Genomic DNA, 24,435 nt, shown 5'->3' with positions numbered 1-24,435 from the left:
CACCACTGACATAGGGGCATGTCACAGGTGGGGCTCTAGGGCAGGAGGTGAGCATCAGGGTGGGGCTGCCGCACACAGCAGTGTGGAGATTTTAGGCAGCATGGGGAGGCTGCTATAATTTACAGGTCCCTAAGGCTATGTTATACCGGGGGGCCATTCCTGCCCTGGAGCAGCCAAGAATGGGGATGGTGCAAAGGTGTCTTAAAGCTGCCGTAGCCACTATTCTCCCAAGCTGCAAATTTTGTGCTACTCCTCTCTGGCTATGTATTCATTTAAAAATGATGCAGTTTTTCAGCGAGATAACTAACGTGCTAGTTATCTCGCTGAATTTCCCTCCCCCACCAACTCTTTTGGCAGTGTAGAAATAGTTTGAGGCACAGCATGAAACACTGAAGGTATTTCAGGGGAGCGACTCAATGTATAAAGTTGAGAATGCAAATAAGACTCGGCAGGATTGGGGCCAAGGCTAGTACTTTACAATTACCTCTGCTATGGGACAGATAGTCTTGAATTCCACTCCCCTGGCTAATTAATTCAGAGTTAGAACACCTTGTCTGATTAAACACTGGCCCAGTTTAAATACATAATATGTTATAGCAGGTGGCTCATTTGCATGCCAGTTCCTGTACTCTTGTCCAAGCTATTTCTTACCTGTGCAGAGTTCTGAGCTCTAGGGGAAAACATCTGATAGTTTGGATATGTACATACGTACTCTGAGTTTTTGCCTGTGTGCTTAGCAGCAATTTTAAAATATTGAATCAAGAGATTTCAAATTTCTCCAGGATCAGTTCTGTACCTAATAATGATGATCTTGGCAGTGGGGTTGCACACACGTTCATTAGCCTATTGACATTCAGCCAGCCTGTTGACCTTGGTCCAACATTTACCTTGCTTTAGGACCACTTTACATCATATGTGGGGTCCCTGACCAAAGTCAAGAGGGGGAACTAAAAGATAGGTAGAGAGAGCTATAGGAGTAGTGATTCTTCTAGCCTGTATAGAGAGGATGGATGGTTTGTTACCTTTCACTCCAACTCATCCAAGTCTAGAATAGGGATGACAACTTTAAGGTAGTAGAGGGCCCCAACTAAAACCCTTTGGTGGGTCTTACATTTTTTTAAGAGGCTACATATTGCATAACTCAGAAATGTTTGCTACAGTACAGCGTGCTTAACATACAATTAACTGTGTATTAACAGTGTAAACCTGAAGTGTCCTTAAATATAAAAGTGCCTTTTAGCACAACCTTTAAAAACAAAACAAAAGAACCCCCACACCAAAGTTTATACATAACTCTTTCACTAACCTTTTTTTTTTCAAAGTTCAGAGGAGAAGGGGGTTAATCAATGAAAATAATAAACATCCTTCTGAATGTTTTCTCTCTGCTGCTCCCCCATGTACACATGCTCCAGCAGATTGGGTGGAGCCCAGGACTGGGAGCAGGAGCACATGAACTGGGTTGCAGTGCCACTCAAATTTGGCCTGGCAACCCATCTGTCATGCCAGAAGGATCACATATATTCTAAGTAATCCATCTACTGTGCAGGACAAAATTAATTCTCAGGCTCCCAGAACATTAGTAAAGTTGTCTAGATTTTGTAGAAGCTAAAACACATCTATGAATTACCAGCTAACACTGTGGAAACTGATCACTTTTTTAGAAAGCCTCACCCTCCTTAACCTGCCTTGAGCAATTGAGAGACAACACTATTAATCAAAAAGTAATTAGTCATTCATTCATTTAGTTTGTAAAATTTTCTCAGTATTTCATTTCAGCCTGGAGGTGATTTATGTACTGATTGGGCTGACAAAACGTGTGGTTTTCTTTCTACCATTTAAAAAATAAATACAACCTTTAAAAAATTGATCCCTCTCTTCTTGCTCCAGGATAAAGAAGGGTAAATGTATCTAAAAAGGTTCTATTACCAGGGAACCACCTTGCGTATGCGAGGCACAAATACATAAGACAGATATAATTTTTAAATTGTTTTTATTGGTTTCAAGGCACACACATAACAGTTAAAACTAGAAGTAACCTTGACAGCTTTGCTGTATCTAAAACTGGCCTTACTTTTACACACTGGTTAGATAAGAATGTATCTTTTACTCTGGATTGTATTTCATTTGCTTTGTACTTTGACTGTTTTTTGTCACATGTGGTTAAGGATTTGTAGCATAACAAAGCACAGATCTCAGTTTACAGGAAGCCATGTGCTGTTGCTGCACAAATATCCAGATTGGAGAGAGACCACAAGCTGGACTCCTCTTCAATATTTTTTAGGAGCCTGTGATCCTCTTGGAAGTGACATCACAGTCTCTAGGGATCCACCAGCTATTTTATAGAGCAATGGTCAGATTAGTCCAGAGAATGTGAAGAACTGAGTTGTGATCACCTTACTCATATAAGCAGAGGCGATGTGTGCGGGGGGTCAGGTGGGGTCACGTACTCCCCCAGATTTCTGCCAAGGTTTATATGCCCTGCTCTGCTCTCCACTGCATACTAACAGAACCTTTGAATTGTGCCCTGGCCCCGGTCTGAACAGTTTCGCATATTCTCTGCTTATAAACCATCCCAATGAGCATAGCTCCAGTGAAGAAATGGGTTTTCTATCTGCTGGGGCTGTAAAAGGAATTCCTCAGCCAAAACAAAACTAAACTATGAGATGAAAAGCTTGTCTTGATCATGCTTGGACACAACTCAAGCACTGAAGTCGTTAGAACAGGGGTGGGCAAACTTTTTGGCCTGAGGGTCACATCGGGGTTGCAAAACTGTATGGAGGGCCGGGTAGGGAAGGCTGTGCCTCGCCAAACAGCCTGGCCCCCACCCCCTCCCCCTCCCACGTCCTGCCCCCTGGCTGCCCCCCTCAGAACCCTCGACCCATCCAACCCCCCCCCCCCCCCGCTCCTTGTCCCCTGACCGCCCTCTCCCGGGACCCCCCGTCCTTAACCGCCCCACCTGGGACCCCACCCCCTATCCAACCCCCCCTGTCCCCTGACTGCCCCGACCCCTATCCGCACCCCAACCCCTTGACAGGCCCCCGGGACTGCCATGCCTATCCAACTCCCCTTGCTCCCCCTCCCCTGACAGCCCCCTGTATCCTCCACCCCATCCAACCACCCCGTGTCTCCTGACTGCCCCCAGGGACCCCCTGCCCCTTATCCAACCCCCCCCTTCCGCTCCCCGCCCCCTTACCATGCTGCTCAGAGAAGCAGGAGCTCACAGCCCCACTGCCTGGTCAGAGCCAGCCACGCCACCGCTTCTGCCCAGCAGGAGCAGCGGTTCTGGAGCGCTGGCAGTGCGGCGAGCTGAGGCTGTGAGGGAGCGGGGGGACAGCAAGGGAGCTAGTCTCCCTGGCCGGGAGCTCAAGGGCCAGGCAGGACTGTCCCTTGGGCCGGATGTGGCCTGCAGGCCGTAGTTTGCCCACCTCTGCTTTAGAATCACTGCAGAAGAGCTAGAAGTCTCCACACATTGACTGAATAATAGCTCTGCACGTGTGATGCTCCCCAAAATGGGCAACATTTTCAAAGACTCTCCATTAAACATATCATTTGATGATGGGTTCTAATTTGTGCATTCATCTTCTGCACAGTATACCAAAAGTGGACATCCACATAATGAAAACTATACATCCAATCAACAGCCTGGGCCAGATGCACCCTGTTGTAATTCCATTGAAGTATCTCTATTGGATTTGATCCCTCTGTTTTTTTTTAAATATCCTGACACTCTGGAAGAGCATATTGAGTGGGGTCCCGCAGGGATCGGTTCTGGGTCTAGTTCTGTTCAGTATCTTCATCAGTGATTTAGACAGTGGCACAGAGAGTACACTTATAAAGTTTGCAGGATGATACCAAGCTGGGAGGGGTTGTAAGTGCTCTGGAGGAAAGGATTAAAATTCAAAATGATCTGAACAAACTGGAGAAAAGGTCTGAAGAAAATAGCATGAAATTCAATAAGGACAAATGCAAAGTACTCCACTTAGGCAGGAACAATTGGTTTCACACATACAAAATGGGAAATGACTGCTTAGGAAGAAGTACTGTGGAAAGGGATCTGGGGGTCATAGTGGATCACAAGCTAAATATGAGTCAACAGTGGAACACTGGCAACAACAACAAAAAAGAAAACAAACATCATTCTGGGATGTGTTAGAAGGAGTGTTGTAAGCAAGACACGAGAAGTCATTCTTCTGCTCTACTCTGCACTGATTAGGCCTCAGCTGGAGTATTGTGTCCGGTTCTGGGTGCCACATTTCAGGAAAGATGTGGACAAATTGGAGAAAGTCCAGAGAACAGCAACAAAAATGATTAACGGTCTAGAAAACATGACCTATGAAGGAAGATTGAAAAAAATGAGTTTGTTTAGCCTCGAGAAGAGAAGACTGAGAGGGGACATGATAAGTTTTCAAGTACATAAAAGGTTGTTACAAGGAGGAGGGAGGAAAAATTGTTGTTCTTAACCTCTGAGGATAGGCCAAGAAGCAATAGGCTTAAACTGCAGCCAGAGCCGCTTAGGTTGGACATTAGGGAAAACTTCTTAACTGTCAGGGTGTTAAGCACTGGAATAAATTGCCTAGGAAGGTTGTAGAATAATACTTAGTCCTGCCATGAGTGCAGGGGACTGGACTCAAGGTCCCTTCCAATTCTATAGATCTATGAACTGAGCCAAGTCTTTAATTACAAGGTCTGGTAGGGAGTCTCTCTCTTTTATGCTTATTTTCCACTTGCCATTGTTAACAGCAAGTCATTGGCTATGTTATTCACACTCCAACCATGGACCTATGGAGATTTCTAAGAGATGAAGAGATTGATCTGAAAGAAACTGAAATAATAAGGCTCAGATTGAAAGCTGTGTGCAAACAGAAAGGTTTTAACCATAGAAAGGCTAGGAACAGTGGGTGGAAAATAATGTATTTCTTCCATTTAATTTGATAATTGAGAATATCACCTATTGTTTTGCAGATGGAGATTTATCTACTTAAATTGTATTTTGAGTTATGTACAATACGATGCAGGTTTAGTGTTTTTCCTTATTACAAACCTCATACTATTGAGAGTTACTCATTTCATCCCGTCTCTATGCCTTCTCTTCCCAGGAATCCCATATTCACACCTATCCTACAAACACTCTCCTGTGCTCTTTACTGTTAATACCTTTTTGACAATAGATTTTAAAATGTTTTGTAGAAATGCTTTAGTTGCATCCTCTTTGATTATCTGCTGCACATTTTCCCCCATAGGGCTAACATCCCTCTACTCCCCCTGCGTCACTGTGCTGCTCTAACAGAGCTGTTCTGCAGGCATGTGAGGAAAGGAACGTCCTCTAGAACCCATAATTCCTGTGATCCCTCTCCATTGGGGTCAATGGCCAGTGTATTTGTGTAACAGTAGTCCAAGCCAAGGCTGGATAAAGGCAGTCTAGGGCTCCAGGCACATCATGACAAGGGACCTCCTGGAGCTCCACCACTATGGCCCTGCCCCCGATTTGGATCAGTGGTGTCATGGCCCTCCTCTCCCACACCATTTACCCCAGTAGCCAGGGTATAGCTCACTGGGGTGAGTGCTCCTGCTTCACTCTTCCTTCCTGCTGCGCACAGAATCCTTTGCTGGGATCTTGTTAGTCCAGTGCAGTGTTTACACCATTGAGAGGCCTGGAATAGTTCTTACCTCTCAGAGCTATTGTTTCAGGCTCTCTGCAGATGCAGGCAGACTTCCATGTGTTACACTCATTTCACATTTTCAAGCTTTCCTTCGTAACTATAAGGGCTAGAAACTTGCTTTTTTTTTTTTTTTTTTAAACTGTGATATAATCATACGACTCAAGGAGCCGAGTCCCTAGACGTGGGCTCACAGTCCCTATGCCATAATTTCAGCTCTAAATACAGCTCTACCATTGGCTCACTACTAGCCTACCCTTGCTACCCATCCAACCTGCTGTGCAGGGATGCGCAGAGCACTCTCACAAAGCTGAGTTCAATGGTGCTTAGGTGGCATGGAAAACCAGTGGAGAGTCCCCAAATCTTGGTACTAACATACACTGCAGAATTGTGCTGTACCTGGGGCACCTAGGGGAGGCAGGACTTATCCCCTGCCATGTGACCCACCCTGGCCTTTGCAAATTGAGAGAGGCTAAAGGGGCGAACAAGTTCCATATTAGTTGAGGTTTTATTTGTAATGGGGCTTTTGACTTCTCAGCGGTACATTATTATAATGTCATAGCAATGTTTAAGTCCTCCCCATGAAATGTTTATTTGCCCAGGCTGCCTTTGTCTATCCCTTCTTCTTTTCACCACCCATGGTCATTAGTGCCTCACAAAGAGAGACCTTTAGGAAGTTTTAATTTTGCTTATAAAATCTAAATGGGAACCTGATCAAAAGCTTACTGAAGTTAATGGAAAGACTCCCATGGACTTCAATGGGCTTTGGATCCAGCCCTTGTACTGACAATTGACTTTAGAAATACATGATTATATAAATTATGTAATAATGAATACTCTTGGTTTTACAAATGAAACAACGAACTGTGCTGGAATGATGAGAAAAGGTCAGCATTTCAGACAAGTGTCCAGAATGACTAGAGAAACTGAACAAAAGCAATGGTGCGAGCAGCACTGGGTGCTGGTGGTTATACAAAGTCCAGGGGTTAAAAAAGGTTGAGCTGGGATGCTATCTATCATGTTGCAGGTTTAGCTCAATGAATAAAGAACCTGTGTACAATAAGACGGAAATTATCTTGGCCCATAATATCACATAGAGCTTTAATCAAACTCTGCCCTATACATAACATTTAAAAACCTCATTACAAATCTACATTGTGCTTTAAAAACACTCACAAAATGTGTATTTCATATAAAATGCTGCAAGATTCTAACATCTACATGCCCTCTAGGATGATTTGTTCATAGTATGCTCTTCAGTAATGATGTTTTTTCATTTAATAGACACAATTTCCTCCATACAGAAATGTATTTTTGATACATTTTTTTTTCATTTGATCAGTGATGCTAGAGTTTGCTGTGTGGAATTCTAAAATTTCTGATTGACACAGCGATTATATTCCTGTTGCCAGAATGTAAACATGGTCACCTAGAAAACTGAAATTAGTGAAATTGCAGAGAACCTGTCACATGGTATAAGGATAAGTCTTTTCCTCATTTTAATTGCTTTTAATTTAGATGTAGTGTGTTTTTATGGTATTAACTCCTCTACCACCAATTCCCGCCCCAACCCACCACTCTGATTTTAATCCATTAAATCACATAGATTTTTACATACTGTACCTTTCCTGATTTTTTTCCCAATATCTTACAGTCTTTGGACCCACTTCTTCTCTGTTATACCAAATCCTGTCCCCTCAAGTTCAGTGAGAGTTTTCCAATCGACTTTAATGGGGCCAGGATTTCATCCAGTGTAATGTAGCTGTAGTTATAGTCCTTTGTATTTGGGTAATGTTTAGTACTGATGTCTATGGCAAGGCTTGCTGTTGGTGGAGGCACCTAAGAAACTGCATGATGAGCATCTACTGTATGGAATATTTCAATGCGACATGGGATTCTTATCAAATATTTAGAGAAGCTTCAGTCCATAAGAAAATGTTTTACAAAAGCACTGCACATTATTATTATGGAATATTTTTTTATAAGTAAGGAGGCCAAATTTATGTGAACTAGGACTCAAGAGGTCTGGGTTTATTCCCAGGCTTGACAGACTTTCTGTGTAACCTTGGCAAAATAACTCAGTCAGTCTCTCTCTCTCTCTCTCTGTGCCTCAGTTCCTCATCTGTAAAATGCAAGGCTAACACTTCCCTACCCAACAGGCATATTGTGAGGATGAATTCATTTGTGTTTATGGGGTACCTAGATTCTAGAATAGCCACTAGAATAAAGAGTGCCACAGAAAAACTGCTAAATAAATGTGACTTAGTGAAGTTGCCCCAAGAATAAATTTGGCCAGTGAAAGTCTGCATGGACCAATCATTGCTGTACCATGGCAGCGTACAAAAGATGTAGTTTATGAGGGAGTGTCAAATATATTTACAATCAATGTAATAATATTGCCTTAAATGTTGCATGGGACAAAGATCCTCCCCAGAGGTAGCATGGTGTCACTCCTTACACACTTCTACTTGTGTAAATTTCCTTCTGCCTCCTATGAGGCCCCCCATCAGCATTTTGGTGCTGATTACCCTACTTTTTCCTTCTTCAGACACACCAGAAGTCCAGGAACCCACTTCTTAATTATGCCATTTTAGAAAATATATGCACTAGACAGTCAGTAGGAGTTGTTTTGCATGAGTAAGGGTTGCGTGACTGTGCCCTTCATTAGGGAGTCTCAATTTAGTTTGTTTGTTACAATAATGGTTTCATTATCCTTCTATTAAAGGGAGGGCGAATTAAGATCTGGCCAAAAAAACCAAAGAAACATGCAAGCAGAACTGGTTTTAAATTTGCATTTGAAAAATGTATTCTAGAGTGGTTTTTAAACATATCTTAGAGAAGTAATGCCTGGGCTAGGCTGACCAGACAAGCTGTGATTAAATTGTGTACTACACTTTAACCATATTTAAAATGAGTTCCACTGACAGTTCAATTTCCTTTGTGGTGGGAATGTTAAAATGGTCTTTTCCTGTGGGGAGGATTTACAACTCTGGAAAAATTCTGCAGAAATCTTCAATACAATGGACTGACTCCGCCCTTGGGAACCTATACAATTCTACACAGATTGTGCAGTGAATGAGTTTCTGATCTAATAGAGGGCTTTTACTATGGAATCCCCTTTTTGTGTCTGCCTGCCTGGTCTTTTGAAAGTTTTTTTTTATTTTTTTAGTTTATGTATTACTATTATCTTCAATAAAATGTTTAAATTCAACATTGACAGCTCAATTAGATTAATATGCTTGAGAATACAAAAACATAAACCATCAAAAAAAATTGGGGATTGTGCCTGCTTTGAGCAGGGAGTTGGACTAGATGATCTCCTGAGGTCCCTTCCAACTCTGATAGTCTATGAGACTTGAACAATACAATGATGACCAAATTCAACTACAAATAAATGGGCTAATTCATCCTCAACGTAACACCATTGAAGCTGATAGATACCGCAGGGATTAGTTTGGCCCAATAGCTTTAAATAATACATTCCATTTTTCTAAGGTGGTTTTGTTCTATACTGTAGTAAGGACAAATAGTTTGGGAAATTTTGGAAAATATTGCAATGCTGATGTTCTCTAAGCAGTCCAGGGCATAACAGTCATCAAGACAAATGCCAGAAAGTCTTTAATATTGATTTAGAAATCATACCAAATCTTGTAAGGGGAAAAATATTGACTGATTTTATAAAAGATATCAAGACTACTAAAAGGCAGAAAACTAAAGGGTAAGTGGAGTATACTGCACAGTCAAGGTTTTGCTCTCCAAGAGCAATGTGTCATGTTAACTCTATTTTAAAATATTATAGAGGCATATTATATCAATGGATGCAGCTTGACTGAGTTATGGTGAATGTGTATCTATATGTGTATATAATTACATTATATAATCTCAAGCACTAAACCACTATGGTGATGGGTACTATACAAAACCATAAAGTAGGTATCGTGGAACTCTTCCTTCCTGCCACTCTGTATCTGGATGGGTATGCTGGAAAACAGCATGTTTCAATAAGAATCTCCAAAGTACAAAGCTGTGTATTGGCTTCTGTTGGGATTTGTTTGACTAACAGTTTTTAATCACTGGTGCAGGAAGTCTGCTTTTTGTGAGGAGATAGAGAAAAATGGAAAATGTTCATTTGGACTGAACATGACGGTTTAGAAGTGATGTGACAGCTTCCATTGGTGTCCAGTGCACAGGAGTGATTGTTCATTGTGCAAAGCACTGACAAAAGATAGCTTAATCCCATCAGTTTTTTCAAAAACACATGAATAACAAACATGTATGGTAGTACTGAGAATATATAACAACAACTTCAATTAGCAGAGGGTCTTCTTGTGTCAGATCCTTCCAAGACTCAAAGAATGGACAACACGAATGCTCCGCTAAGTGTAGTTTGCAGAGTAAAGGCCAAATCCTGTCCTGAACTACACTCATGTGACCACTGATTTCAACTATTGAAAATTAGAACAGGGTTCTTATTCTGTGCTACTGTTTTCTCAATAGACCATTATTCCAGTTAGTAATGGGATCCTAACATCATACTTCTAGCTACTCTGGCAATGTGCCTTCTTTGGCTTCCAGCCTGCAGCTAATTCCTTCATCCTAGCCACCAAGCCAATTGCAGAATTCATATATTACCACTAAGTAGATTCTTATATTGTTTCCCCTTTCAGGTGGAGTTATTGGATTACTGGCTAAACTTGTAGCTCATCCTATTGTACCAATCCTCTTAATAAGGGGTTAAAAACAACTGGCCTCAGCAGATGAAAGTGAAACAATCCTAGTCAGACCACAGCTACCAAGCTACCCAGGCTGTTCAATGTTCAGTTGCCCTAGCTGTGCTTTAGCCATTCTGTGTTTGTGTCAAGACAAATCAATGAGCATCAGTCACATGTCCCCCCACTTCAGAAAGATCATCAAAGTCAGGCTCTTTGGAAAAGTAATTAATTTATTATCATGTTCTAAATCCCAGGCCAATGTGTAATCACATTTACAGACTGGTTGGTAGGTAAAGAATTATCACTAAGTGAATCAAATGTTGGGGGAGCCTCCATGGCAAGCATTGTACTTGTGCTCTGACCCCACAGTCATGTGAGGAACCTGGGTGCAGTTACTCCTCCAGTACTATCCCACAGTTCCACCTGGGCTATACTTTCTTGTCTACTTCCCCCCTCCTTCTGCACTGGAAGTCACTAGCACTTACACTGGCTCAATGCCTGCTCCATTTCTGCTGCACTTCCACGGTACTTGAGAGAGATGCCAGCTAAGAAATCTTCCTCCCAGGCTACCAGTTGGCCAGATGCTGACACCACTGTATCAGACTGACAATATCCTGAACAAACCTTATTGAATTAGGATTATTACCTTTGGGGTCTATTGTATTAAAATGCAATCGTGTCTGTGTTGTTGTGGCACTGTATGTACCTTCTCTAGTAGGGAAGGGGGATGCTAATGTATGTCCTTCATTAACAATCTTTGGAAACCACTCCCTGGAAAGGTTCCCATATAGTTATTCAAACTAGAGTCTCCAGGGACTAACATACAAAGAGAGGGTTTCTTGATAAATAGCCTGGTTTTAAACTGCCTCAGGGCCTTCCTGATTCAGCAAACAGGCAGGATCCCTGATCCACATCTCTACGGTAGAGTTAGAGGGTCTGGGTGCTTGTTTTGAGTTGAAGCTGTAGTGAACTGGTAACCAAAAGGAATCCCCCTTGGGTGAGGGGTTTGAAAGACTGTTTCTTCCAGAATCCATGTTAGGGTTAGGGTGATCTCTGGTAGGCTTATTAGCATTCATGGAGGTTCTTTTATTGTTTTGAATGTATTTTCTCTGTAATGGTTTTTACCTTAGCACTTCTTATGCAAGCCTATTTTAGTCTTATGTAGTACCTTATAACTGTAGCAATTGTACCTGTTAACCATTACTGAAGAGAAAGCAATCAGGTGTCCTTGAGCAATCTGTCTGTGCTGGGAATAACCCAATGTAAGCAGGAAACTGCGCACCCTGGAACTACCCTGGTCACAAGGGAGAGGAATGCGTGTCTCCACCCTAGAATGTCAATGGCTAGGAAGCTGAAAGCCTGAAAGTGGGTGTCCTTTTGGGTCACTGAGGGGAAACAGAGGTGCAGTTGTCCTAAAATGTGACAACCACCCCTCTGGTAAAACCATGGTGTGATATCATTAAGACCCATACTTCAGGGAAATGCACCCAAATCAACAGAGCTATGATGATATCTCCAAGAAGCTGGCAAAGGAGGAGATTGAATGGACAGGATTTCAGCAGAAGGAAAAAATCAAATTTCTTAAGACCACGTACAAGAAGGCCATGGACCACAACACTACGTCTAGCAAATTGCTGGAAATATGCCCATTCCACAATGACTTTGACCAGGTGCTGGGCACTTCTGATGCCATGGTGCCCCCTTTAATTTCTGATGATCTTTGGGTACCGGGGAAGAAGGCGTAGAGCAGCTGCAGCAGGAAATGGGACCAGAAGACATGGAGCAGACCCTCAACCCCAACCCCCACCATACCATACACTGCCCCTGCTTTGGACAACAACCTCAAATTAACGTTGACCCTGAAATTCTTCATGGACTGATCCCAGGATGAAGTGGAAACAGCATCTCTGCATCAGGGTGAGTAGTGTGTAGCCAGGTTTGTTATTGTTATAGGACCTATTACAGCATAAGGGGTCTGGCTTTGCCTGCAAAGCTTCAGTTGAGGGTGGAAAAGACTCTATTTTCCCTGATACCCCTTCTACCTCCCCCAGCCTTCTGCAGTCATGTGTGATTCAAGATGGATTCCTAGTGAGAAGAATGTAAAAAGGAAAACAGCGATATACTGTGGTATGTGTTGCTGCAAGTATGCAAAGCATGGATTCAGTAAAAGCACAGCAAGGCACTGCCTGCAAATACGGGGATGGGGCAGAACAAAAATATATGCATATATTATATTTTGCTGTTTGATTTTTCTAGCATTAAAGCATTCGTTGAGGCAGTCTGCATATTAAGTCCACTGCATGACCTTCGTTGGTATTAAGCCCAGTCAGAGCACTTGCAAAATTTTTGTGGGTTTGGTGGATCCTGATACAGGTGGAAGGGGGGTGAGTGGGAACCATACATCTGTAATTCTTCTAAGCAGCTGCATCCTCATTCAGCATCCTGTTTATGTTTGCTGATTTTTTTCTCCACTCTTTAATTTTTTCTTTTTTGGGGGACATGAAAATAAAAAAGCTGTTTCATTGCTTTTCAGAGACATATTGACCCCAGTTGTTAATAGGCACAGCACCGTGATGCTATGGACTGTCAGTGAGGTGTGCAAGAACTATTGGGCGAAAAGAAAAAAGGCCAGAGATTAACTGCTGCAAAAAATACACCGGGAATTTTCCAGCAAGGTGGACTGTCTCCTGGAACATGACAGGCAGATGATGGAAAAGGAGAAGAAGCTGGTAGTGGACTACATTGCCCTTGAATGTGAGGTGAGGGAGGAAGATAGAGAGCTGCACCGGGTGACAGCAAAATCAACATAGGGAGATAAGCTGATGGACTGGCTGCTTAGCATAATGTCCTGCAGGCAGCAGAAAATGCCAGCCATGATGTTAGCTGCTGCCATGCATTCAGAAGACAAGCTTAGGTGGGGAATGAACCACTCAATACAGTACACGGAAAAGGTGCACGTAATGTACATAGTGCACATGGCCAGATGTACCTATTTCATTCTAGTCAAGCACAGCAAAGGGGGAAGGAAAACAAGTTTGATCCTGAGGACCAGTCTCATCATTTCATAGAATCCTAGAAATGTAGGGCTGGAAGGGACCTGTAGACGTCATCAAGTCCATCCCCTTGCACTGAGGCAGGACCAAGTAAACCTAGACCATCCATGACCAACCTGTCCTTAAAAACCTCCAGTGATGGGGATTCCGCAACCTTCCTTGGAAGCCTATTCCAGAGCTTAACTATCCTTATAGTTAGAAAGATTTTCCTAATTTTTAATCTAAATCTCCCTTGCTGCCAATTAAACCCATTACCTCTTGTTGTCAGTGATTTTTTGGAGGGAAGGGGGAGGAAGAAGTCATTTATTTTTGTTGCAATTTATTTAGTGCTTGCATATTTGCTGAGCCAAGCAATAGCGTTCTTAGTGGCCAAGTGGAGCTTTCAAAGCCCTCTGCTGAATTTGGTTAGTGAGCATTCCTCAACAATGTGTATCACTGTTTGATCTGCATTGTAGCTGCAGTTTGGATTGTCTCAAAGACCCCAACGGGTGCTGTTTGGCTGCACAGTGGCCTTGCCCAGTCCAGAATCAGTTAAGAAGGGCCCACTGATGACACAGCAGATCAAAGCTGGGTGGACAAGCAATAGGGTCTGTGATGAGGAACTGATTGGTGATTGGTGTTAAGTACTGGTCTTCCCACCACAGGGACTCTGCTGTCATGTCCTGGCATGGTAGCCTTGACCACAATGGGTGTAGTGATTAAAGATGTAGTTTGTGGGCTAAAAAGGTCATTGAACAAGGGCAAGCTTGGATTGGAATGTACTTTCTCAACCAGCTTGCCAGCTGCAATCTCCCTCCTGATGGAAAAGGGAGCAATGTGGCTCAGAACTGGAAGCCATGGAAGATTAGACGGTCAGAGAGTTCCTGTAACGATACTCATTGTGGAGTTGAGTTACATGTCAAAAAGTTTGGTGTGTGCTGACTCCATACTGGCGCACAATACTATGCTATTGAGTATGAGATGGCATGAGCTGAGGTCCTTAGGGTTGGAGCATCTCCTCCCTGCGAAGAACGTGCCAGTTTGCTGAGAAGATGGTTGCGTGTCTTGGCCTTTGCTGCTATCTTGCTCAGGTGGCTTTCATATGTCGGAGTCAGTTTGTTGCAATGATTGTTTATATTGTACCTGGACACACCATTGATTATTTTTTGCTGCTCAATCAATAGCTCCTTTTGTTATTGTTTTGCGGTCAATGGACACGTGAATTAAAGCAAAAGCTTTTAATAAAATCTCAGTTTAAACATACATCTAGTTGATTACAACACTGGTCAATTTTATACCATATATTGATTCACACAGGTATATTGCTACAGCTGTCCAAACCTACGGTCACAGTATTCTCTCTGTCAATGTTTTACAACATTTAATATTCTTATAGTAATTTCCCCTGCAATGCAAGAGTGTGGGCACATAAGGCATTCCTTATGTCCCTTGTTCTCATGCCCTGCAACTTTGCCTTTTTGCTTTTCATGCAATGTGGGTTGCATTAATAGCAGCTGGAACAGGTCCTCTTCCAGAATAGAACCCAGGCTTTTACACTGGTTGTTCGCTTTACTGAAATGGCAAGCCCATGCACTACAGATAAGTTCTCCCACAATATGCTGTGAATAGTTACATAAAGCTGCTCAGTTTAATGCACCACTAAGAACCATGGGAAATCCCACCAGAAATCATCCCAGCACACTGGCTAATGCAGTACCATCGCAGACACAGTTACACAGGGTTAGCATGGGTAGTGCTTTTCCAGTGGGCACACTTCACCCATGCTAGGCTAGACCAGGCTTATAATTGATCAGTCACAGCTATCCCCAATATAAAATCTTTTTTAATGTCTGCCAGTGCTGCAAATTCAACTTTGGATTTGAAAGTCAATATGGCTTTTGTGGGTAACTCGACATTACCAGCAACAATGTATATGATACCTAGAAAATTATTAAACCAGACTGACTTTCACGAACTTTCTCTTAGTTGTATTGGCTTTGCAGAGCTAACAAGAGTAAAAGAAAAAAAAAAGCCCCACCAAAAGTAAAAACTATCTTTATCAGTAAAATGATCAAATATGACTCTGACTACACCCGGGTTGTGGATCTGTTGGGAAAGAAGGTGGCATTTTTATACAGTTAATTTCCTAACCATAACCACATTCTAAGCACAAGGCTGTTTTTTCAGCTTCAGTGCCTTAGATCTAGATGAATTCATTTCTGGACACTTATCAGTCAGTGATAATGTTCTACTAATGAATATTCTCAGATTTCTTTTAAAAGCTTCAGCAGATGTATTCCTTGTATCCCCCTCTTTAATTTACTCCCTGCAGGTAGGATGTCTGACAGTCCTCTATCTGGATGTGTTTGGTTTTCTTCAGTCTTTGGCATACTCCCACTAGCCTTTGAAATCTTTTGCATTTCAGACGAGCCTTTGTAGTTTTTTCAGATGCCTCATTTTAGCAGACTTGTTGTGGGGCCTACCTGGACTTCTCTCTCTCTCTCTTCCCCTTCTTTTACACTACAGTTGTATTATTATTGTACATTTTAGTAATTTTATTTGTTGTTGAGCTACAGCAGTTTTCTCAATCTCTCTTGTCTTGTACTCTTGCAAAATCACTTTCCCCCAGAGCTGGGAGATTGTATTTCTGCCAGGAAACCCACGTTTTATTTTGTTGTTACTCGCTGTTTTTGGTGACAGCAGTTGAGCTGTTGCCAGAGATTTTGTTCTATTCTCTACATCCTCTTGAATGTGTCTGTGTTTCTGTGCTTCTTCAGGGGCGGGGATGTCGGGGGGAACTCCCTATTATCAATAATAATGTTTTTGTTGCTTTGGCTAGTATGGTTGTGTTCCTGTTAAAACTGTGAATTTCTGTATGTGTCCTGAGAATTGTTACTGATCCCCTCTGGCATCACAACAGCGTTCTCAGAACTTTGGGTTTATTGCTGTGTTTTTACAAAACCAATTATAGTTATTGCAAGGTTCCCCTGAAGCAAAGATTCACGTTTTCAGTTGTACATTTCTGTGGTTTATAAGGCAAAGGCGTACAGAGTCTTCACTGGTGTGAACAGCACCACTTTAAATAAAGTAGAATTTATCTATATTAAATCTTGAAACTCCAGCTCCAATCCAAGCAGTTTAAACAGAGTCATTCAGTCATTACCAAAAATTTTTATTTTCAAGAATGTTGCCTTTCCTTTTGCCTAAAAGGGAGAGGGGGTAGATGGAGATGCATGGAGTCCTGAGTGTCTGTGGGAACCTAGCTGTATCATTTTTCTTTAGTTCATCATTGTAGTTCTACAACTTAGCTTTCAAAAGGAACTCAAATTCTGTGGAGCTTGAGGTTCCAATTCCCCGACTTGGTCATTGAATATAATTGGCCTTCTCAATATGAAAGTGTTGGAATATTCAGATACTTTGATGATGGGGACCATATAGGAGTATAGACCCAGATTCTCAAAGGTATTTGGGTGGCTAACTCTCCTTGAAATCAATGGGAACTAGCCATCAAAATACTTTTGAGGATCTGGGCCATAGTATTAAATAAGTAAGAGGGAGCTCTTCAAGTCTCTCAGCACTTGGCTTGCATTCTTATGCTCTTCTGAGTGTTCCTGATAAGGGATGAATTGACTGTGTTGCTCCTTGAATGACTTGTGCTGTGCTCTGCCTGTGTTCCTCACTTGTTTGAGTGAGCATAAATTAAAAAGAGAGTGCCTGGTGAGTTAGCTGGGGTACAAGCATATCTCCGCCTTTTAGTGGAATATCATGAACCTTCCTGGATATCATGGGCCTTTTCACTGCTTGCTGAGTCAGTGAAGATGCTCCTTTAATATTAGCAGACAGAGAAGTGCTCTGCTTTAAGACTGAAGTTCCTAAGTTTGAATCTTATTGATATGTAAAATGATTAACAAGAAGGGGATTTGAATATGTGTAAAAAAACCAAGACAACTCCTTTGGCCTTAGTAGAGTCCTGGCTTAAAAGGGTGAAAAAGTGGGTATTGGCAAGGTGTATTAAAGTGCCATGAAAGAGACTTTTCTAGAAGTATTTGTAAACAATCGAAACCGGCAATATTAGGTATTTTGTGTGAGAGTCTGATTCTGTGAGATTACCAGCCCAAATTTCTTACTGTGCAGGTTCAGATAAGTTCATGCAATTATTGAATAATAATTATACTATTCTTATCAAAGTGAACTTCCAAAATTCCAATTTTAAAGATTCAAAATTTCTGGAAGGTTTGTTCAAGTAAGGAAACCCTTAGGGAGTCATTTTAATTCTTTTTTAACATGTTAACTTCAAATTACCACTGTGACTTACAAGGGAGCAGAGCCATCATCGGTTGACTGATAATAGATTCATAGATTCATAGATATTTAGGTCAGAAGGGACCATTATGATCATCTAGTCTGACCTCCTGCACAATGCAGGCCACAGAATTTCACCCACCACTCCTAAAAAAGACCTCACACCTATATCTGTGCTATTGAAGTCCTCAAATTGTAGTTTGAAGACCTCAAGGAGCAGAGAATCCTCCAGAATATCTGCCCTTGCCAGTTCCTTCATATCTCCTAAGACTTAGGCTGGAGCTTGTGTTCTTAAATACTCTCCTTGTGCTAAGTGAAGTGTTAATCTTGTTCTTGCATTTATAAAAAGTGCTGTTAATGGGATCATTGATGCATGACATCTCATTTTGTTTTAGTGAAAATTTAACATTTTGTTTCTTTAACTAATGAGAAACCCCTGTAATTCACTGGCTACATATTATGAGTAATAGTCTATCCACACTACAACTTAATCACACTACATCTCAGTTTAATCACGCTCTGTCATGCCCCATATTTAGTGCAAACATGTGTAACCCTTCTGCCCGTCAGAGTTGGCAGCAACAAGGGCCGGGTTCAATATCTAGGGGTTCCATTCCAATAACACAATGCAAACCGGCTCGAGCCCCCACCCAGTGACCTGGGACAAATATATACCACCCCCGCTGGGCGCCTCCAAGAGGCGATACTTCCCTCTCGCAAGCACATAGTCTGAGTGTAGCAAAAGTCTTTTAATAACAGAGAGAAACAATGTGGCCTTATGTTGGGGAAACACCACCAACAGGATTCATAACACAACCCATGAGCAAAAACAACCCCACCCCAGGCAAATTGGGGCATGCCCTTTTCCCTTTGGTTCTTGAGTCCAGCAACCCCAAAAGTCCAATGCCCCAAAAGTCTCTGTCCCTGGTCAGGGCAGCCCCAGAGTTCGAAAGTTTATCGGCGGAGCTTTACCTCCCAACCTGGGTGGAAATGGGACGGGGGTAAGAGGCACCTTACGTGATCTGAAGCTGACCGCCCCATAGCTCCATAGCGGCGCTCCGCTCCGCCAGCCGCCCCACAAAACTCCTTCACGCAGCTGCACTCCACTCCACCAGCCGCCCCACGAACTCCTTCACTCAGCTGCGCTCCGCTCCGCCAGCCGCCCCACGAACTCCTTCACTCAGCTGCGCTCCGCTCCGCCAGCCGCCCCACGAACTCCTTCACTCAGCTCCACGGCCCACAAGCAGCTCCTGCCATCCACACACTGCTCCGCGTCGAACTGCTTCACCAGCCGTCCCGCAACCTGCTCCACAATATATCTTCAGGCTCCCCCACTACTTAACACAACACTCAGTGATTTCAGCTCTTAGGTGAATTCAGCTTATAGTAGGGGAGCCCCAGTGCTGGTGCACTGTCAGCCAAAGTGAGCTCAGCAGCCTATAACTAGACTTCTAATGAAATCAAAATTAGCTCTGATATTCCACAGTGGAGAGAGGAGGAAGTGCAATCAGCATGTAAGGCCCTCACCAAAGGGCCCATGCCACCAAGTATTAATACTTGTTCCCAGCCTCTCTCCATTCACACAGTTTTGGAACCCATGACCCTTGCCTAGCGAGTGCTACTTAGTTGATGGTGAATCCCTCCATCATAACAAAAGGCCACGTACAGTTCCAAGCACAGTTCCCATAATCAGGGTAATAACAATTTATTCTTCCTGCCCCAATAACAGAGACACTGGGGATCCCACAGCAGCCAAAGTGACCATTTGGGCAGCTATGGTCTCATTCTAGGCGTGGTGGGTGTGCCTATGCAAATGAGATCGGCCCCTGAAGTTCTTTTCCACAACTTGCCACACCTCACCACCAGATGTCAGGGTGGAGCTCATCCTGACACTGCTTACACATGTATATCACCTTTAATAAATGGCTTAATTTTTCATTCAAATTTATGGTATTTGCAAAACAATGTCATCTTCAAGTTGGCATACTGGAAGAATTCAAGTTCTCATCTTAGTCTGAAATTGTAGCTAAACAGCCTTCTATTGAACTTTTAAATACTTTGAAATTAAAATGTATGTAATGTGAAGTTTCGTGTTCCTTTTGGCTTTTTTCTGAATGCTGTATTTTGATCTGATATTTGCTAGCAACTTTGAAACAATCCCGTGTTCCACGCTGTACATAGTGTTACACACACAAGGGGTCTTTGACTGCCTTTTTATGCTGCCACTGAAGTTAACCTGCACCAGTGAGCTCAGACATCTACTTCTGTAGACATCAATATCCATCCGGTTGCTTGCTGATGTGAATAAACAGTATCATAACTGATGGATTGGCACTGGTTTTATTAACACATTTTATGTGATCATGCACTTTATGTAGTAATACTTCGATGTGAATAGTTGCTCTGAATATGTAATGCTACTATTCAGTGTATTGATTTTTAACAGGATATTGTGAGAGTGTGTGTGGACCTCATTTAAAGAGAGTGTGTGGTGAACAGAGTGAGAATGCAATCATCTGACAGCTACATTTCTGGGGATATGGATGGGATATTAAATCATTTGGCAAAGAGTAAATATAAGTAACTAAGCTGCTAACACTCCTGAGTCTGTATCTTTCTGATCTCCCTCCCGAACTGCTCTTGGATCATTCCCATCTGTCTAACACTCCCAAACTGCACTCATCCTTTTCTGTCCTTCCTCTCCAGCCCTACGTTATCACAGTCATCTCTTCCAACTATTCTCCCATTTCACTCCTCTCCCAAAAGCTTCCTCCTGCTGAATATCTGAATATCACTCCTCTCATGTCTGCCAGCAAAGGGAAGCAACAAACACCAGCATGCTTGATGCTGGACGTCTTGCAGAACAGCAATGCAATTAAAGAACCCAAGTGGGAATATAATGTATGGATGATGTCATTAAGTGCATAGTGAGCCCTAAGCCTGCAGACCTCTTGCAAAACTCCCGCTGAAATCAGTGGGAGCTGGAGAGATGCTCAGCTCCACCAAACAATCAGGCCACCTAGATGCCTAAATTAGATTCCTAACTTTAGGTACCAGGTTTGTAAATGTTGGCCTTCCCATACTATTTTAATAGCTTCAATACCTTGTAGATGGGGATTGCACTAGTTAACATGGTAAGGGGCGAAAACTGCTCCCATTGAATTTAGTGGAAGTTTTTCCATTAGCTCCAATAGGAACAGGATTAGCCCGTAGAGCCTTTGAGTGTTTTGAGAAATAAGACAAGAAAAACACCCTGAGAAAATTTTAATAAAAAGTTAGAGTAAATTAAATGTATTACTACAATTCTATATGACAGGTTTCATATGGCTCTGAATCAGGAATACATCCCTATCCAGAAAAGTACTTAAGTATGTGCTTAATTTTAAATGTATGATATGGGACTTAAGCACATGCTTAAAGGTCAGCACATGCTCAAGTGCTTCCCTAAAAAAAGATGGATTTAAACACATCCATATGTGCTTTCCTGAATCATGGCCTAGATAATGCCCCAGAGTGCTGTTCTCTCTATTTAAAACTTCGAAAAAACCCTACTGTTGACATTATTTATATTACTGCAGCCCATTTATGAGTTCACATATATACAGAGATTGAACATATGCTGGTCCAAGGTCTTGGGCTTCCTAAATTAAATGTTGGTACAAAAAAAGCAGTGATATTCTGAAGAACAGTGAGAAATTAATGGTTTGATATTTCATGAACCACTATGCTATTGTTTGTTTGTTTATTTATTTATTATTGTAGCAACTTGGAACCCCAGTTATGGACAAGGGCTAAGTGCTCCTCAACTACACAACACCAATAGCAAAAGATGGTCCCTAGTATAAATGAATGATACAGGCATGCACACAAAGTGTATTTTCGCAGATTTTTTATCACTATGCAGGATTTGTTATAGCCCTGTAAATCCTTAGATACTGGACTTTACATTAATTTCATTCTGATTACCATCTTCGTCATTTACTCTTATTTCCATTTCAACTTGATTTTAATGGGTGCTATCTTGAGAATCACTAGTACTAGAAATAAGAGCAATATTGGAGTGCAAGGAGTCTCAATTTTCAGACTGTATGCAAGTATTAATATCTTTGATCCAAGAAATAAAAGAAGTTGGTCCAATATTACCTCATCCCCCTTGTCTCTATAAGGTCATGGAATCAACATGGTTCCAACACCACTGCAGACTAAAAGTATTAATGTGGTAAACTCTTCTCCACTTCTGTGAGCTGATGGGAGCCAAATCAAGCAGGGCCAGGCCAGAGAGTGGTAAAGATGGTGAATGCCAGCTTTGGAGCGTGCTCTCCCAATATGCCATTGCCACCACCATCCGAACTTCCCAGAACCCTATGAAAACTAATTAACTGAAGCACTGCAGGGTTTGGATTCAGCAGGATTTTGGAGGCAAAGTTGGAAGTGGTAGGGCCACGGAGCCGTTGCTTTCTATCGCATACTCTTTAGCTGAACCCATGGGTTTCCAGTGAGCCTCCTTGGGGGAGTCAGCCAGTGTTAGTACAGTTCTGCAGAATTAATAGGGTAACTCTTTACAAGATAACATGCATATGATGTCTCTTTACTAGTTCTGCAGGAGTTGCGCTGCTTGGGGGATGAGGGCTACCAGAGCTGCTGTGCAGAGCTCTGTGGATCGCTTTCTGGAGCTGCTGATTTTAGGAGCCAAAGCCCCTGGCTATTCCATGGAAAAAGCCAAAGCCCCTGGCTATTCCAGGGAACTTCAGGCATAGAGACTCATTGAAAGTCATCTTCTACATGGGGTAAAATATAACCCACAGTCTCTCTGTGTCATGGTCAATGCTTTACTGCAGGGGTGGCCAACCCGTAGCTCCAGAGCCACATGGGGCTCTTCAGAAGTTAAGATGCAGCTCCTTGTATAGTCACTGACTCCGGGGTTGGAGCTACAGGTGCCAACTTTCCAACATGCCAGGGAGTGCTCACTGCTCAACCCGTGGCTCTGCCAAAGGCCCTGCCCCCACTCCACCCCTTTCGGCCCCCTCTTCTGAGCCTGCCATGCCCTCACTCCTCTCCCTCCCCCCTGCTTCCAGAGCCTCCTGCATGCCACAAAACAGCTGATCAGGAGGTGTGGGGAGGAAGGGAGAGGCACTGATCGGCACGGCTGCCGGTGGGTGGGAGGTGCTGGGAGCAGGGTGGGAGAGCTGATGGGGGCTGCTGACGTATTACTGTGGCTCTTTGGCAATGTACATTGGTAAATTCTGGCTCCTTCTCAGGTTCATGTTGGCCACCCCCTGCTTTACTGAATCATAAACTATTGGCTAATATCTTGTTGAGGCCCTGGGTCTCTTGAACTTGCTCCCCTGCCTTGGTCTGAAATAGCCAGAATTGGGTGACCTTCCAGGCATGCTGCACAAAGCACTTGTTTGATAGGGTTTTTGGAGAAGGTTTTGACTATGTTCTTGAAATGATGCAGGTGGAAAGGAGCTTTTTTTCAGATGGCCTACTGGCTGAGTTAATTTGTTCCTGTCTGAATGTTTGATTTTTAATTCTGCCTGGTGTATTACATTGTTGAAAGATTAATTGTCAGGGGGCCTAGCGCTCTTATGTAGGCATTTTATGTTTTACTACTATTTAAATCTAAAGAAAAAAATAACTGAAAGAAAGTTGTATTAGTGCTGAAGTGGGGGGGGGGGGGGGCTAAAGGCAAGATGTCAATCAGAATGATTTGATTTTAAAGGCTGGCTTCACCTCATTTAGTAACATATATTTTCCATATTTTGTTAGGTTACTGAATGTTACTTTATAAAACCTCTCCATAGTTCCACAAACTCCTTGCAACAAATTATGAGCGGCTTTAGAGACCTATGCAACATCCACTACCATAAGCAGTTTCTCTTTTCCAGATTCAGTGAGCACTACCATGGTCTAAGAAAGTTGAAGTGTTGGTGTCTCCTGGAACTTTGAGGGGCTCGCTGTTGCTGGCATCATAGGTTACCTGGGGTGCTGAACATCCTCTGCTGTGGAACTTACATAAGCTATACTGAAAAAAGTCACTTACTTGAGAATAGAGTGTCCATATGGGGAGTTATATTAGCAGAGCTATAGCTGATCAATTTCCCTGAACAGATAAGCCTCAAGACTTCTCTATTTGGAGGGTACAATTTCTGGGTCTTTAGCTATAATTTTGGCAGGATCCAGATGTGAAATCTGGATTTTATGATGCAATTGTACATCAGAGTCTGGTGCCTTTTGGTGTAATAGGAGCAATTAATCTTGTTCTATATTTAAGGAGTGACATTCTGGGATTAGGGTGAAAAATTGACTATATCTGGCAGTGCAAGTTTTCTGTGGTGCTGTTGTGCCAGGATGCATCGGGGATCAGGTGGTTTTGTATTGGGTTTTTTTGGGTGTAAGAGGCATATCTACACCTGCTCTCTAGTTATCCTGTAGAATTAGAGGATTTGTGCAAAACAAGGGCTGTCTCTGGCAGGATTCAGGTGTAAGATCCAGGGCATCTGAACTACTATTGCTCCAGCATGTGCTGTGTTTATTGGTGCGGTAGGAGCAGCGACACCTCATTTAGGCTTTGGAATCTGGGAGTGAGTGGATCTAGCAAGAGAGCGGTTTTGCTTTGAGACCCTTTTGTGCCAGGGCCCAGGGCTTTTTTGTTCTGGTGCAGCAGGAGAAGCTGCAGTTTTGACAGCGCAGGGTGGGAGTCTGGAGAGGAAAACGGGGAGGGTCCATCCG

General features: G+C 42.7%; 1 long non-coding RNA gene across 1 annotated transcript in view; it reads right to left on the bottom strand.

The window, feature by feature from the left end:
• The window catches only part of LOC140907533 (uncharacterized), a 36,504-nt gene that overhangs the window by 11,097 nt on the left and 972 nt on the right, over positions 1–24,435 (bottom strand). The window lies entirely within an intron of this gene.

The sequence above is a fragment of the Lepidochelys kempii genome, chromosome 2, assembly GCF_965140265.1.
Source record: "Lepidochelys kempii isolate rLepKem1 chromosome 2, rLepKem1.hap2, whole genome shotgun sequence".
Taxonomy (NCBI): domain Eukaryota; kingdom Metazoa; phylum Chordata; order Testudines; family Cheloniidae; genus Lepidochelys; species Lepidochelys kempii.
The sequence above is the reverse complement of the archived record's forward strand: the minus strand, read 5'-3'. Positions and strand labels throughout refer to the sequence as shown.